Consider the following 14,158-nt stretch of genomic DNA (forward strand, 5'->3'; position numbering starts at 1 on the left):
GTTTTATTAATGTACAACCACGGACTACAGAATGCCGATTTTTGACCGTCCTTAATATGGCCGCTGCAGAGGACACAGCTCCTCCTACATTGTCAGGCATCCTAAAAGAACTGTGGGCTGGTTTTGTTATTCTGTTCTGTCTTCCTCTTTGGATGCCGTCCGTGTGTCTTCGATTAATTGTGAAGGACATCGGTTCTGTGTGTTTCCTCTGCTGCGGCGAGTACACCAGGATGCTGATGATGGCTTCGGTGACCGGATTGAGAAGCCGGTTTGGTTTCTGTGTGAGCAGGACAGTAGCTTCCTCTGCCACAGCAGGTATGGCATGTGTTAGAGAGGTCCAGGGCTTTGTTGATGTACAGGTCTGCAGAGCAACGGTGTGTGCGGAGTCCATGCAATGTATTTTTTTTAGGTCTGGTTATAGACTTTAGTTGATTTTATTCGCCTCTTGTTCTGAATTATTCAATAGTGTAATATTAGTAAAGAGAAAGTGGGACGTGCAATAAGTAGTATAGATACAGTGGTGTATTGAATCAGCCCACTACTGCCATTAGTTTTCATGGTTTGTCTTTCATTGTAAGGTTGTGACCGTAATAACTTTGGTTCAGGCAATTCCACTTGTCATACATGCCAACTTTTCAGACTAGGAAAGTGGGAGAATTTGAAAAACAATTCAGGATAACTGTATTGTATTTGCATTTATATAGTGCTTACTACCCCTGACGAGGCGTCAAAGCGCTTTTTCCGCGACTAGTGCGCTTCTCTGGAACCCATAAAGGATTAGTGGTGAATTAGTATAGTGAAACATGAAAGTAATTTGAGTGGTAGATATGTTAATTATTTGGATTCAGAAAAATAGCGGAGGGATAGAAGAGGAAAAAAGGTCTGCATTTATATAGCGCTTGCAAGCCCTGATGTGGTGTTGAGCGCTCTTTCGGCGAGTAGCACGCTACTCCGGAAGCCGTAAAGAATTAGTGGTAAATTAGTATAGTGAAATTTGAAGGTAATTTGAGTGGTGGATATGTTGGTCAGTTATTTGGATTGAGAAGGATAGTGGAGGGATAGAAGAGGGAAAAAAGTTTGCATTTATATAGCGCTTGCAACCCCTGATTTTCCTCATTTACCTTTATTGAAGCAGAGGCAATTTCAGATAGGAGACAGCTAAAATAAAGCTATTTTTGGCTTCATAAATCAGGAGTCTCCCACCGGAATCAGGTCTATTGGCCTGTATGTACATTCATTGATAGCTAGCATTGGTGTGCAATGTAATAGATAATATAGTTCGCAAAGTGGAAGTTCTTTTATTATAAAGAAAGAGTTTGTTTACATTTCCACAAGTGGGGAGTACTCTGCCCAGTGCTCTTTTTGTTCCCCTATGCACATGCTTCCCCTTATCCTATCCGCACACACTTTGTGCGGGCGGCCCTTCTCTCATGCCAGCAAGTGACGCTTCTGTCAGACGGAAATCAATACATTACATCCTTCCTCGACACAAATAACAAGCATTTGCAATGCAATAGGTCTCGCAGTTACGAGAGTTTCAGCTATTGGCATTGTAAATAACAATGCCTTTTATTTATGTTTTTAAAACAAAAATAAAAGGCATTATGATTTGCAATGTCAATAGCTCAAACTTGCGTAAATGCGAGACCTATTGCATTGCAAATGCTTGTTAAGAATAGAGTTGGATTTATTGCCTCTAAGAGTGCAATTGTGGTTTATATAGTTTCTGTTGGACAGAGCTGCTAAAGAAAGCTTCAAGGAAGAAGCCCTCCACTGTTCGAGTCTAGTGTCAGGTAGTCATAGCACCACTTCCTTCTAGATTTTTTTTTTTGCATCACAAGAAGCTGCTCAGTAACTTCTTCGGTCTTGTGAGCCTTTTATCCCAGCTTGATGCTTACCTTGGTAAGGAGTAAATATTCAGTTTAAGTCCCCATATAACATACACCAGGTAACCAGCACCAGCTATCTGGTGCCCTTTTTCTCACCTCCAAGTTCTATCATTACATTCAAGGTCTACATTTGTGCTCTACTGGAAACTTTTCTTCTGAAACCTACATTTTTCTGGATCACTTGATCTGCTTTTTCCCTTTGCACTCCCAGACATCATGCTCAAGATTAAAAATAAAGGGACTGCAGATTCTTCTCAGGTCTCATCCCTGGAGAATTTCACAACTACTCACCTTTCCAAAGAAAACATAAACCCTTAATAGTTGGAAATGAGCAATTGTAAAGATGTTATCCTGAAATTGCGTTCAGCAATAAAAATTGAACGTATAAAATGCATCTTTGACTAAGGCCTATAAAACAGTGGATGCAACCAGCAGCTATAGTCTTTGTAAATGCAGGCCTTTACTTGTGCACACAGGTGTTCTGTAAGAAAGCCTATTAATTGAATCGATGTTGGCATGTCCGCCATTTTTTCCACACGTTTGCTTCCTACAAATTCTCAATCAGCAGCCTCGGTTAGTGGTCCCTGCCCCTTCTGCATATTTATTCTTCTTTAACTGTTGGATTTGTACCGCCTGAACTAGAAAAATCTGTGAGTAGTCATTCTTCTTCTGAAAAAAAGTATTTGCAGAGTCAGTAAGAACGCAGTGATTTTGGTCCTATATGCAATTTCCCCAACCAAGGGAAACTCATCCGACCCTTAAGTAAAGGCAGCTCCAATGCATCCCGGGCCAGCATTTGCTTTAGGATCCCTGCGAAGGAGGGTTCTGCATAAGAGATGGCACAGAGGCTGTGCTCTTGGGCATACCAAGGGTAAGTTGGTTAGACGCAGATGACGGCGGCATCGGCATCTTTAATATTGTGCATATGTCGGCAGCAAACAAAGGCCATTCAGTCGTGCTCAATCGCATCTTAGATCTGGGGCAGAGTAACCTGCCCAGAAATGAATCACTTCCTTTCTGTCAGACCACATGCAGCACGTTGCTCTACCTCCACCCAGCTCGGAAAAGAAACCAACTATGTGTGGAGTCCACCAGAGATCCTCCGCAAGTCTGCTCATTTTCATATTTTACTGGCTCCACAAATCAATCAGAACACCTTTCCATCACATTCTATCCCACTACAATCCATTTCTAGGTGCAGGGACTCGTCCTTGTGCTGAAGGGAAGTAAAGGCTCTGGTGTCCCAGATTTCTGGCAAGCCAAACTGGGCCCAGTGCTATTGCAGTTCAGAATGTCAGGAACCAGGGTTTCCAGCTAGATGATGTACTGCCTCTCATTCCGTGAGTGCTCACGTTAATCAGGTCCCACTAACATCAACTCTGTATCCTCTTCAGCCAAACATGGTCAATTTTGTAGCATTATCCTTCAGAACAGATGAATCCAGTAATCTCTAAATCCGTGTCTAGCACCTGCAGTAACTTCAAGAAGATGCAGCATGAACAGTGATGGGAATATCCTGGTGGGAGCATCGCCCTTCAGTCCTTTGACAGTTATATTGGTTTCCAATAGACCAACACATAAATGTAAAGCACTTTGTATAACACACAAGATTACTTTTGGTGGTAGACTCCTTTACTCTGCAGCAAGTGAACATACAGCAGCGACGTTCAGGCCTTGAATTGGGGTCCGCTGAAGATATAATGATTTTGTAAATTCTGTATAGGGGAGCGACATTTTGCAGCTGTAGCCGCCTCTCTAATGAACCGCATGCTTGCCTCTCTTCAGACCCAAGCCAACTACAGTCTTTTCCTAAACAGTCTAAACCTTGGCTATTCCCGCAGACAACTAGTAATATTCCTAGTTTGTCTGTTTACACTTCCACCACATTTAAGATCTTGACGCACGTATACATCGATAAAGTGTGGTGCCATCTCAATAGTGAAGTCTCAGTACAAGCAGGGGCACTGTGTAGGAGGCAAATAAGTCTGGAACAGAATACACTGTTGCGCACCAAAAACAATATGACGAGATGTTCAGAGTATGGCGCTCCAAGGGAACTTCCCCTGCTGCCAGTGTGTCCTGTCAGATGGAGGAGCGAGGCCTGCATGTGCTAGCTGTGAGTGTAGTATTGCTGCACCACAAACCCAGACACATGCTTGTTTTCTCCTCGCCATCTCTTGCTTGAGTGTTTCATTTATCAAGACTGTGGGGTCATCATTGGTGCTGAGGGTGCATGCTGCAGACATTAGGAGCTAAGTAGCCCTTCTTAAGGGCAGTGCATGTGTCTGGTTTGCATTCAGTTCACCTTCGTGCACAAGCTGAGCATGCCTTTGAAGTCTGAACCGAAGGCTGGTTCAAGAAGGAGCAAGAATGGTAGATCCACGGCGCAGGACCATCATCTTTCATGCGGAGTAGTTTCGGTCATGATATTTAATAGGATCAAAATTACTAGAGCCTATGCTCTGGACACTGCATGCACTACTGTGCCCAGAGGACTGCCTGCTAGTCCTGTCTAATCAAGTTTATACATAAACATTAACAAATGCGATTAAAACAAACAATTTGTCACACAAATTAAGTGGATGAATCAATTCTTTAATCCAGTGATTTCTTTTTTAGTAGCGAGTTCGTGACGTGAATCTTCCAAAACATGAAGGTCACAATATTCTCTTTTGCATAATTCATTCCAAACCAATGCATTTTGGGTGTAGAGGACCCTTCATCAGGGGGTCTCTCTTTAAATGCGTACCCCAACATCTACCGGACTTACTCGTCTCAGCCGTCCCTCCCTTGGTTAAATCGCTGAACCTAGAAGTAAATTCATGCTGTACGGTCTCCTTTGTGAAAAACGGATGTTAGGAAAAATATAAAATTCTGTGGAAACTTGTGACTTCCTTCTCAGACCTGAACCCTTTCCTGTTAATCGAAAGCTTTTCCTACTTGTAGTCTCATGTTAAAGGCCGTTATGCAGACACTGCACGTGCAAGTTAAAATGCAACGCTCATACACTATGTTGGGGAAAATGTGCTGTCCAAAGGTTTCGCACTGAAGGCGTTAATCTCGACCACATTTGACAGGGACCTTTGTCACAAGTGCTATAACTCAGACTGAATACCAGTAATATGTGGCTGCACACAACCACTGCTGCACATTGTTTGGGTGTCCCTGTGTCCTGCAGACAGAAAAGTCAGAGGCCTACTGGTAAAGTAAACTAAGGAAACTTGTAACGATGTTCCCTTTCTCCTTCTGCACCATTGTATGTAGTTGCAGAAGTAACAGATGACTGGGAAGAAAATGTGCACTGCATAGGATTTTCCTGCGATACAACCTTGCATGCTATATTGTCATACACTGAAGTGTAATAAAAAGGAGGCTCTCTTGGACCTAATAAGATTACCACATATCATTCATTCCCACTCAAGTCTAATAAGACCCACCAACTTCCAGGATCTCACAAAAACCCAAACTATGGGCCCCAACAACTAATCACAAGCACATTGGTGGACGACTCAATAAGTACATGAAATTACAATTTTATTAAAAATATAATTTCGTGAAACATAAAAATACAATAATATAATAAAAGGGTCACAGTTAAAAATTACACGTACAGTACACAGGAGACAGTGACATATGTCAGTGGAGAGGTGTTGTGCAGCGGCCAGGGCAGCTGACTTTGGACCACAGGGGTCACGGTTCGATCCCCGGCTCCGGCGGCAGCTCAGCACCATTTGACTCTGGGCAATAGCTCACTTAATTTCCACAACGGCCCCCAGCGCCTTGAGACCCGTAAGGGTGAGTAATTCGCGCTTTACAAATACGGATTTTTTATTATTTATTTAGGTCCAAGAGAGCCTCCTTCTTATTCTACTTACTGTACCCTGTCTCTTGGCTAGTGGGGTCACTCCCATTTATTACATACACTGAAGTGTGCCAGTGTATGAAAAAGAGGGTGGGTTGGGATATATTAACAAAAAATAAACCTGAAATAAAAGGTAAAAATTGCAGTGTGTGTATATCATGCACCATATATAAATAAGTTACCACCTGCTGTTCTGGGAAGCACTATATTAGCCATATAGGGTTACTGCTAAATAACAGGTATACAAGGTGCACAAAGGTGCTTCTACTGCATTGATATATCCACCATAGAAAGAGTTGGGCATTGTGAACTCATTCATAATAAAAGGAGGGGAAATCATATTACAGACCAAGAAGAAAATAATCAGCAGATCCCATCAAGACACAGTGCTATTCAAGGGCAAGGATATAAGGGGTGGCATCTGGCTTCCTTTAAGAGCAGAGACGTAGAAGCTGTACTTGACGGGTAGGAAGAGGCCCACTATAAAGGAGACTTTGCTTTTGGACTGAAATTAGACTTGCTCCAGCCAAGTCCACTATGCTCGCTGATCTAAAAACTGATATGGCCTTCCTGTTTCCTGAGCACCCTTATGGTAAGTACATGTCGGCTGTGGCTTGTAGTAGCGCAGAAATAATAGGAACATCTCATTCACTTCAGCCATCGGTTTGCATATGTATTTTGAGGCCAGCAGTTTATGCTGCAGGTTGACATACCCAAAGCCAGCAGAGAAGGGTGCATGGAAGGGAGTGTTCCTCGAGGAAGCTATGGCATGGACCACCGTGCATGCCACACTCGTTTAGATGAGGGGACATAGAGTCGGGGAGCCCCTTCACACTCCTGCCCAAGTGCGAGAGGCTTTCCACCTAGGCATCTGTGACACAGTGCATCAGATTCTGCTGGCAGACGACATTGGCTTGCGAACCTTAAGTGTGTAAGTGGGATGAAAAATAACCCTGGTACACAACAGTGCACAGTGCCGTACTACTGCATGCGGTTACAGCTCGAGGAACCGAACCGATGCGCTGAATGTGTGCAGGCTATGGGTAGTACGTGTGCAATTGTGTTCCATGCTTCCGAAATTGTGGTGCTACAAAGTTCCCCAATTCTAGTAGTGTGACAATCACTACAAAGCAATGGAACAACATTTGTTTTCACAAATAACGTTGGAAACGTCGGGATGGACACAATTCTCTGGCAACAATAACGTGCAGGTTGTCAAAAAAAGATAGCCTGGAGATATACATATGTAGAGCAGGGCACACACTGAAACATACCCATATTTTGTGGCTTCTACTTAATAAGATGTTTCATTTTCCTTGATGTCAAGGTTACTCTAACTTTGGTTTATTAGACTTTACAGTTTCTATAAACATGTACACATTTAAAGAGAGAAAAGAGTAGAAGAAAGAAGAGCTGCGCGGGGCCCGTGATATTGCAGTTAATGTGGGGCAGTGGAAGGGCCGCGGATTCCATCTTTGGTGCAGGCGCCCGGATGTGGTGCGTGGCAGAGTCTGCAGCACACGTCTAGTTCTCCATTAACAGTTGTACTTCGTGGGAAGGATTCCGACACCTTTGTTATGGTGACTATTTCGCTAAACACTATTATTACGTGCCATCTGCTGTCGTCGCCTGGCAACGCTGCACATTCATAACAATAAGCAAATGCAGTAATCGTAGCAGTGTCAACACGTTGTGGATTACGATGACACAGAAAGCCGACACTTCCTTCCCGAGCTCAGGAAGGAGGCTTCGGTGAAAACGCGAAGGGCAAACCGAAGGGGACTCGAAGTCCCAGTTGGGAGACAGACAGTAGCTGCGACTACTTCGGACGGCACAACGTTTGGGGAAAGATAAGGGGTAGTTAGGGACCTCTGCAAGACATATTGACCTTTACAAATCAGTTGAGACCAACATGTCTAAAAACGTTGGACAGAGCAGTGGGGGGTAGCATTTTTGTTTGAATAGCTGTTTATTTGGGGCATCGATTTTATGGCGCTAAGGGAACTTTTGGAGGGTGAATGATCGCGCCTTATAAATTCACACTAGGGCAAGTAAAGGTGATATCAGCAGAAACAGAGCATCTGTGCTTCGTCGGTACACACCTGGGTAGGAGACACTAACGTTCTGGATTTTTTTTTTGCGGTGTGTGCGATGACAGCTGCAAGATGTGTGTGTAGCAAGGCAACCCAGACTGCCAATGGCCTCATTTCATTCTGTACATCTCTATAAATATGTGTATGCATGAAAGATCGCAGGATGTTTGAGAAAAAAAGAATAAAATAACCATGTCAAAATAGTAATGGTTTGCAGGTATGTCTTTTGGCGCTGAAGATCAAAGGCGGATTAAACCTGGGGTTCTAAAGCACCGAGGCGGCATCAATGAAGGGAGTTTAAGCTGCAAGGGCTGAGGACGGGATTCGGGCTGAATTTCCACTGCAGCGCCGAGAAGACGCTGCTGGAGGACGCAGGCTGCCTGGCATCACAGCGCACAGAGACAGCGTGTGGAGAGAAAGCCTTCAACATTGGAGTGCTGTAACACAGAGTAAACACTTTCAGTTGAAGCTCAATCTGCTAGAGTCCTCCAGCGCTCAGAAGGCACACTACAGCAGACCTACAGCTCCAAGGGGAGTATCTCACCGCTGACTACACCTCTGAGAAGGCACCACAAAGGAAGGTACCACCACTGAGGTTCTATACGAATGAGGCCGCGCTGCAGTGGCAAGGTGGCAGCACAGAGGATCCATCATCGCTGAGAAAGCATTAGTGGAAATGCTCAGAGTAGAATCCTCTACTGCAGAGAAGGCTTGGTCGTAGAAGTTGACACTCTCTGGCTTGCATCCTAGAGCAGTGAGAAGGCATTAATGGATGATGCTCTCACTAGTAGCACAGAGAAGGGTTTGATGAAGAAGCCACTCTATCTGGCACTACAGTCTTCAGGTCTTCAGGGGGATGAAGTGTTTTATTTTTTTTTGTGTGTGGGTGTTTTAACATGTGGAAGGAACTTTTTTTTACTCAGGCACTAATATGGTCTTTCATGTTCAAGTTATTTTCAAGAGCAATCCCTAGTGACTTAACAGAGTCAGAAATAGATAGTTTAGGGCATTAAGGTTGTCAAGCCAGTTATGGATTGGATATGACTTTCCTTTAGGCTGGATGAAGAGGTGTTCAGTTTTGTTAGGGTTAAGCATTAAGTAGTTGTTGCTCAGCCAGGTTTGTACCATGTACAGAGTGTTGTTTAGGTGTTTAGATGTCTTTGGATGACGAGGTTTTGATGCAGAGGTGGATGTCATCAGCATAGAGATGGTAAGCTATCTGGCCTGTTTCAAGCAGTGGCGGCTCCTCCGCTTAGGCAGAGGAGCGTCGCCCCACTACTTTTTAGCAGTGTAAATAAAGGAAACATAAAATGATAGTAACTGGTTGTTATTAACATGTTATGCTTCCCTGCTGTGGCAGCTCTGCGGGCGGAGCTGCTCTCAGAGCAGAGGAGTGGTTTGCCCACTTCAAGTGCGCATGAATGCTTGGCCGGCCGTCTTGGGCCGGCCAAACATTCATGCATACTTTGAATGTTCTGCATGGAAAATATGCCCAGGACCCCAGTCCCTGGGTGAGCGCCGAACCATGGGGCTCAGACCAATAACAACTCTGCATTGCAGCGTTGTGATTGGCTGCGGGGAGCCTGGGAGACCGGTGCTTCCTGCTTCCCTGTTCCGGCATGAAGAGACGACGGAGGAGCGAAGAGGAGGGACGCAGCAAACAGGTAGGATTTCTTTATTTTTTTTTACCATCTGCCCCCCCCCCGATCAGTGACAGCCGCCACTGATTTCAAGATCACTGACTACAAGGGGTTCCATACAGAGGTTGCACTAGGCAGGGGGCAGGATTGATCCTTGGGGAACTTCTTGTGTGACTAATGCTGCTGGTGAGGTGGAATTGTTTAATTTGATTAGGTAGGATCTTTGGTTCAGGTATGAGGCGAACCACTGCAGGACAGTTTCGTTGATGCCAGCACGCTGTGAGATGGAGTTCAGTAGAATGTTGTTGTTTACGTTATCAAAGGCCACTGAGAGGTCTAGCAAGATTAGGAGGCCGGCTTCATAATCTTCGAGAGATCTATGTAGGTCATCAGTGATGTTCAGGATAGCAGTCTACGTAATGCAGATTTTCCTGAATCCGGATTGGAAAGTGTCACGTAGGTTGAATTTTTCAATGTGGTTAAGTTGAGAGAGCACACATTTTTCTATAGTTTTGGCAAAGAAGGGGAGGTTGGTTATAGGTCTGTAGTTTTTAAGGTCATTCGGGTCGGTGTCAGGCTTTTTGATGAGTGGAGTTACTTGGCCGAGTTTGAGAGAGGCCAGCATAGAGCCACTAGATAAGTAGGAGTTAACAATTTTAGCCCAAGGGGAGATGATGTGTCTAAGATTTTTGACAAGAGAGGAGGGAAGAGGGTCAGAGAGCTGGGATGACAGCTTCATGCATGAAAGTATTTCAAGGACTTATTTTTCAGAGATATTTTAAAACTTGGTCCAGGCTGTACTGTTTTTCAGTTGTAAGTGATTGTTGTTGGTGTACTTGTTTTCTGAGGGGGTGGATTTAGGGGAATTATTGGTTGAGGAGGTAGCATTGAGCTGGCCATTTTTGGTAGAAAAGCCATCTTTAATAGCAGGAAAAGAGGTGGTGGTGGGGTCTAGAAAGAGCTCAATTGTTATCGTTTTTGAGAAAAGTTTTGCGAACTCTTCACAGCTCTTGGTAGAGTCATTAGTTGAGTGTTGTGGGATAAAAGATGTTTGATGATGTTGAAAAGGTCTTTAAGTCTGTTTCTGGACTGGTCCGGTTGGGCTCGGAAGAAGAAAGATTTTTCTTTGTAGGTATTTATTTTGTATTTTAGGTGTTCAGCTTAGAGGAGGGGGAGATGGATCAGCGAGGGTTGTTTTATCCAACTTCGTTCAGTCAGTCTCAGTTGTCATCTCTCCTTATTAAGGACTTTATTGAACCAGGATCTGGAGTGGGTACTTCTGCATTTCTTGAGTTTCACGGGCGAAGGTGTCAAGAAGTTCTGTCATTTTTCTGTTATCGTGGGGGGTGAGGTTATTGGTGGTAGTGAGTTTGGGTAGAGGGAGAATTTGGGAGCAGATTAGGGATTCTAGCTCTGATTGAGGGATTTGGTGCATGTTCCTTGTCCAGTGCTTAGGACGATAGGTTTGGGCGGGGAGCTTAGGTTGGTTGACATTGAGATCGAAAAGAATGAGGTATTGACCAGACCAGTCTAGGGGCAGGATGGAATCAATCAATCCGGGGCTTGTAGAGCACGCTACTCACCCGTGAGGGTCTCCGGGAGGTGGGGGGGGCAGCTCCAGATCATTCGAAGAGGCAGGTTTTGAGGCAGTTGTGTAGAATGGAAGGCAATGGTTTTGTGGTTGGTAATGATTGAGTTATGGGCGGAGCCTTTATTGTTGGTTTGCATTTTGCAGAGTTAAGTGAGACGTTTCGATTCTTGAAGGGTGGATAGCGCTTGTACGATTATATTATCCGCATCATTCAAGTGCAAGTTTAGGTCTCCTAGAATAATGTCAGCGGTGTCCTTCGTGGAGCTTAGCGTTATTAGGTCTGTTAAATGATCAAAGAGTTGTAATGTTTCACCTGGTGGGTCATAGATGGCGTGGCATTTATTGGGATTAGAGCCTTTGGAGAAGAGATTGACTTCTAGGGATTCAAAGGTAGGGTATTCAGCTATTTTGAAGGGTTTTAGGCATAGATCATTATTGTGTATGGTGGCTATTCCACCACCAATACCATCTTTACAGTCGTGACAAATGATAATGAAGCCTGGTGGGGTGAGGAGATTGATAAGGGATGGAGGGGAGGGGGGGGGGGGGGGGAGGACGCATTGCCATTTAGCCAGGTTTCAGTCAGAAAACATGTGTTGATTTTATGAAGTAGGATGGGCTTCCCTATTTTGGTGGCATGCTTGACTGCTGACCTACAGTTTAGTAACATGCAGTTTAGTTTGGGTGATGTTTTCGGTTCAGGTTGAGTATGGTAGTCAGTTGGGTTGGAGATCTGAGGGGGTGATTAATGGGAGGAATCTTTTATTGTAGTGGATAACCAGAATCTTGGGTTGGCTGGGAGAATAGGCGTATGCGTGGCTCAGCATTTCCGCTTCCAGCGGTGACATTCCAGATGTGGTGTATCTAGGTTTAATGTGATACTGATTACAAGGGAAAGTTTACTAGTTGGTAAGGCGTGAGGGGTCAGAGTGTACGATTGTGGTAGGATCGTCGTTTTTCAAGCTTGTGTGATTAGGAGGTGAATTGGAGCTAATGTTGAGGTCCTGACATATGGAAGGGAGTTCTTCCAGTACGGTACCGATTTTAAGTTCTAGACGGGTGATTTTGGGGATCAGTTGAGATGCAGTTGGCTCTAAGGCAGAGAGAGGGGTAGACTGGTGGTCATCGTACGCTATAGTGGGTGCTAAGTTTGGATCTGGCCTGAGGTGGTTCAGGGGCTTTTGAGGAGTCAGGTGTGGTTGTTTTGTCTGACTGTGTAGGGGGGGGGGGGAGTAGGGCTTGGTGGAGGGGGGTAATTATTGTGGTATTAAGGAAGGAGGAGGATGTACAGGGGGTGTAGGAGGTGGTGCATGGGGATTAGTGTGTGGCTGGTTCTACCGGGTGAGGAGAGAGTGTGGGTATGTGTTCTGTGGGGGTTGAGTAAGGTTGAGAGCAGATTACATGTAGGTGCAGATCATGGGGAAGTGGCGGTCAAAGATGGAGAGGTTATGTTGTGAGACTTGGATTATTATTTTCCGTTTATATAAATGTGTTAGACCTGGCACCATTGGCGTGGGTCTCCCTTCCATTTTTTCACTGTTGCCTCCTGTGTTTTTGCTATGTTTTTGCTTGTCTAGATGCTTTGGGCATTTTGCGACTGCTATTCAGTCTAGTAAAGATTACTTATTTTTCGAAACTGGTGTGGTGTCCATTTGTAGTGTTGTCACTGTATTACTGTATGTGTTCACAAATGCTTTACACACTGCCTCTGAGATAAGCCTGACTGCTCGTGCCAAGCTACCAAGGGGGTGAGCAGGGGTTACTCAGGAGTGTATCCCCCTATCCCCGACTAGAAGCAAGGGCCCCTACTTGGTCAAAGGTACCCACCTCTGCCAACTAGAGACCCCCATTTCTAACAAAATGGATATGGATAGTTTTCCGCTACACTTTTGCGATGGGGATATTGTGAGTTTGGATGCATATGGGATGTTGGTTGTGTTAGTTACATGTAGGTACTGCAGGAAGATTTCTCTCCATTTGGCAGATATCTTAGTGTAGAAGATGAAGTCTGATATGAGGCCTTCAAACGTTGCACTGTAGTAGATGTCTGCTATTAGTGTTATCTGGATGTTCTTTGAGGAGTTTGTGCTTGTAGTTTTTCGTGGCATGTTTGGAGAGATTTTGCAGAAATTCTATGCGGTAGGAATTGGGTCCATATCTTTTCATGATGGTGCTGTGAGAGGCCTTAGTTGGGAGTGAGGGATGTAGGAAGGGCTAAATTCCATAGGACAGATCAGACGTTTGCAGACTGAAGGTTCCTTAGGATTTAACTGTGGATATTGCCATTAATAGGCTGCCACTAGGCGGAGCTCCAGGGCATTTTGTTAGGGCATTGTCCTCTTTTTCCTGAGTATTGAGATTTGGGCTGCACTGGGTTCGAACTCCTTTCTTTGTTATTGTTTTTTTTTCTGTTTTTTTTCTCTTTGTTTAAAGGAGGATTGGCGGGGGGGATAGAGGGAAGATGGCCGCTGAGGGAGGAGAGAGCGTGTGGGATGGATGAGGCAGTAAATTTAAAATGTGAGCAGTCAACACACGTTATACTAGGTGTAGAGGTTGTGACATATCGCCATCGTAGGTCAGGAGGATGTCAAGAAGTGGCATTTAATCAGCGCTGATGGTCTCAGTGCGAACAATGGGGAGAATGGCCAGGAAGGGGAAGGGGGTGCTTTTTGGAAATTCAAATTACGAGAACTGGATACACAGTACAGAATATTGCAAACCAACTGACCAAGCCAGCTAAGTGACGACCCACGGATTTCACAAAGTAAATTATTAATATTTGGCAAGGCTCTGCGATGCAGCTAGATATGCTCAAACCCTTCAGAGCAGGATGAGATTGTACGTCGCAGTAGCAGGATGAGATTGGAGCGCCACTTAGAATACAGTGAGGGGGCAAGAGGGGAGCGAGAACTTGGCGAGAGGGCTCCGCGTGAGAATGCTGGCGCGATTTCCTCTGTATGTTGAGCTCCATCGAAGCAGTAGGAGAGGCTCCTCGATGTAAGCGTGGTGGGAGAGCATGAAGCGGCGGATCTTTAGGTTGCTGCTCGTCTCCGCGCCTGGGATGTAGAAAGAGGTAGCGGGAC

At 44.8% G+C, this 14,158-nt stretch overlaps 2 protein-coding genes across 6 annotated transcripts in view; one reads left to right on the forward strand and one right to left on the reverse strand.

Moving 5' to 3' along the window:
• The window catches only part of CMSS1 (cms1 ribosomal small subunit homolog), a 1,297,886-nt gene that overhangs the window by 1,160,565 nt on the left and 123,163 nt on the right, over nucleotides 1-14,158 (reverse strand). The window lies entirely within an intron of this gene.
• FILIP1L (filamin A interacting protein 1 like) overlaps nucleotides 1-14,158 on the forward strand; it is a 946,987-nt gene that overhangs the window by 891,964 nt on the left and 40,865 nt on the right. The window lies entirely within an intron of this gene.

Source organism: Triturus cristatus, chromosome 8 (assembly GCF_964204655.1).
Source record: "Triturus cristatus chromosome 8, aTriCri1.1, whole genome shotgun sequence".
Classification (NCBI taxonomy): domain Eukaryota; kingdom Metazoa; phylum Chordata; class Amphibia; order Caudata; family Salamandridae; genus Triturus; species Triturus cristatus.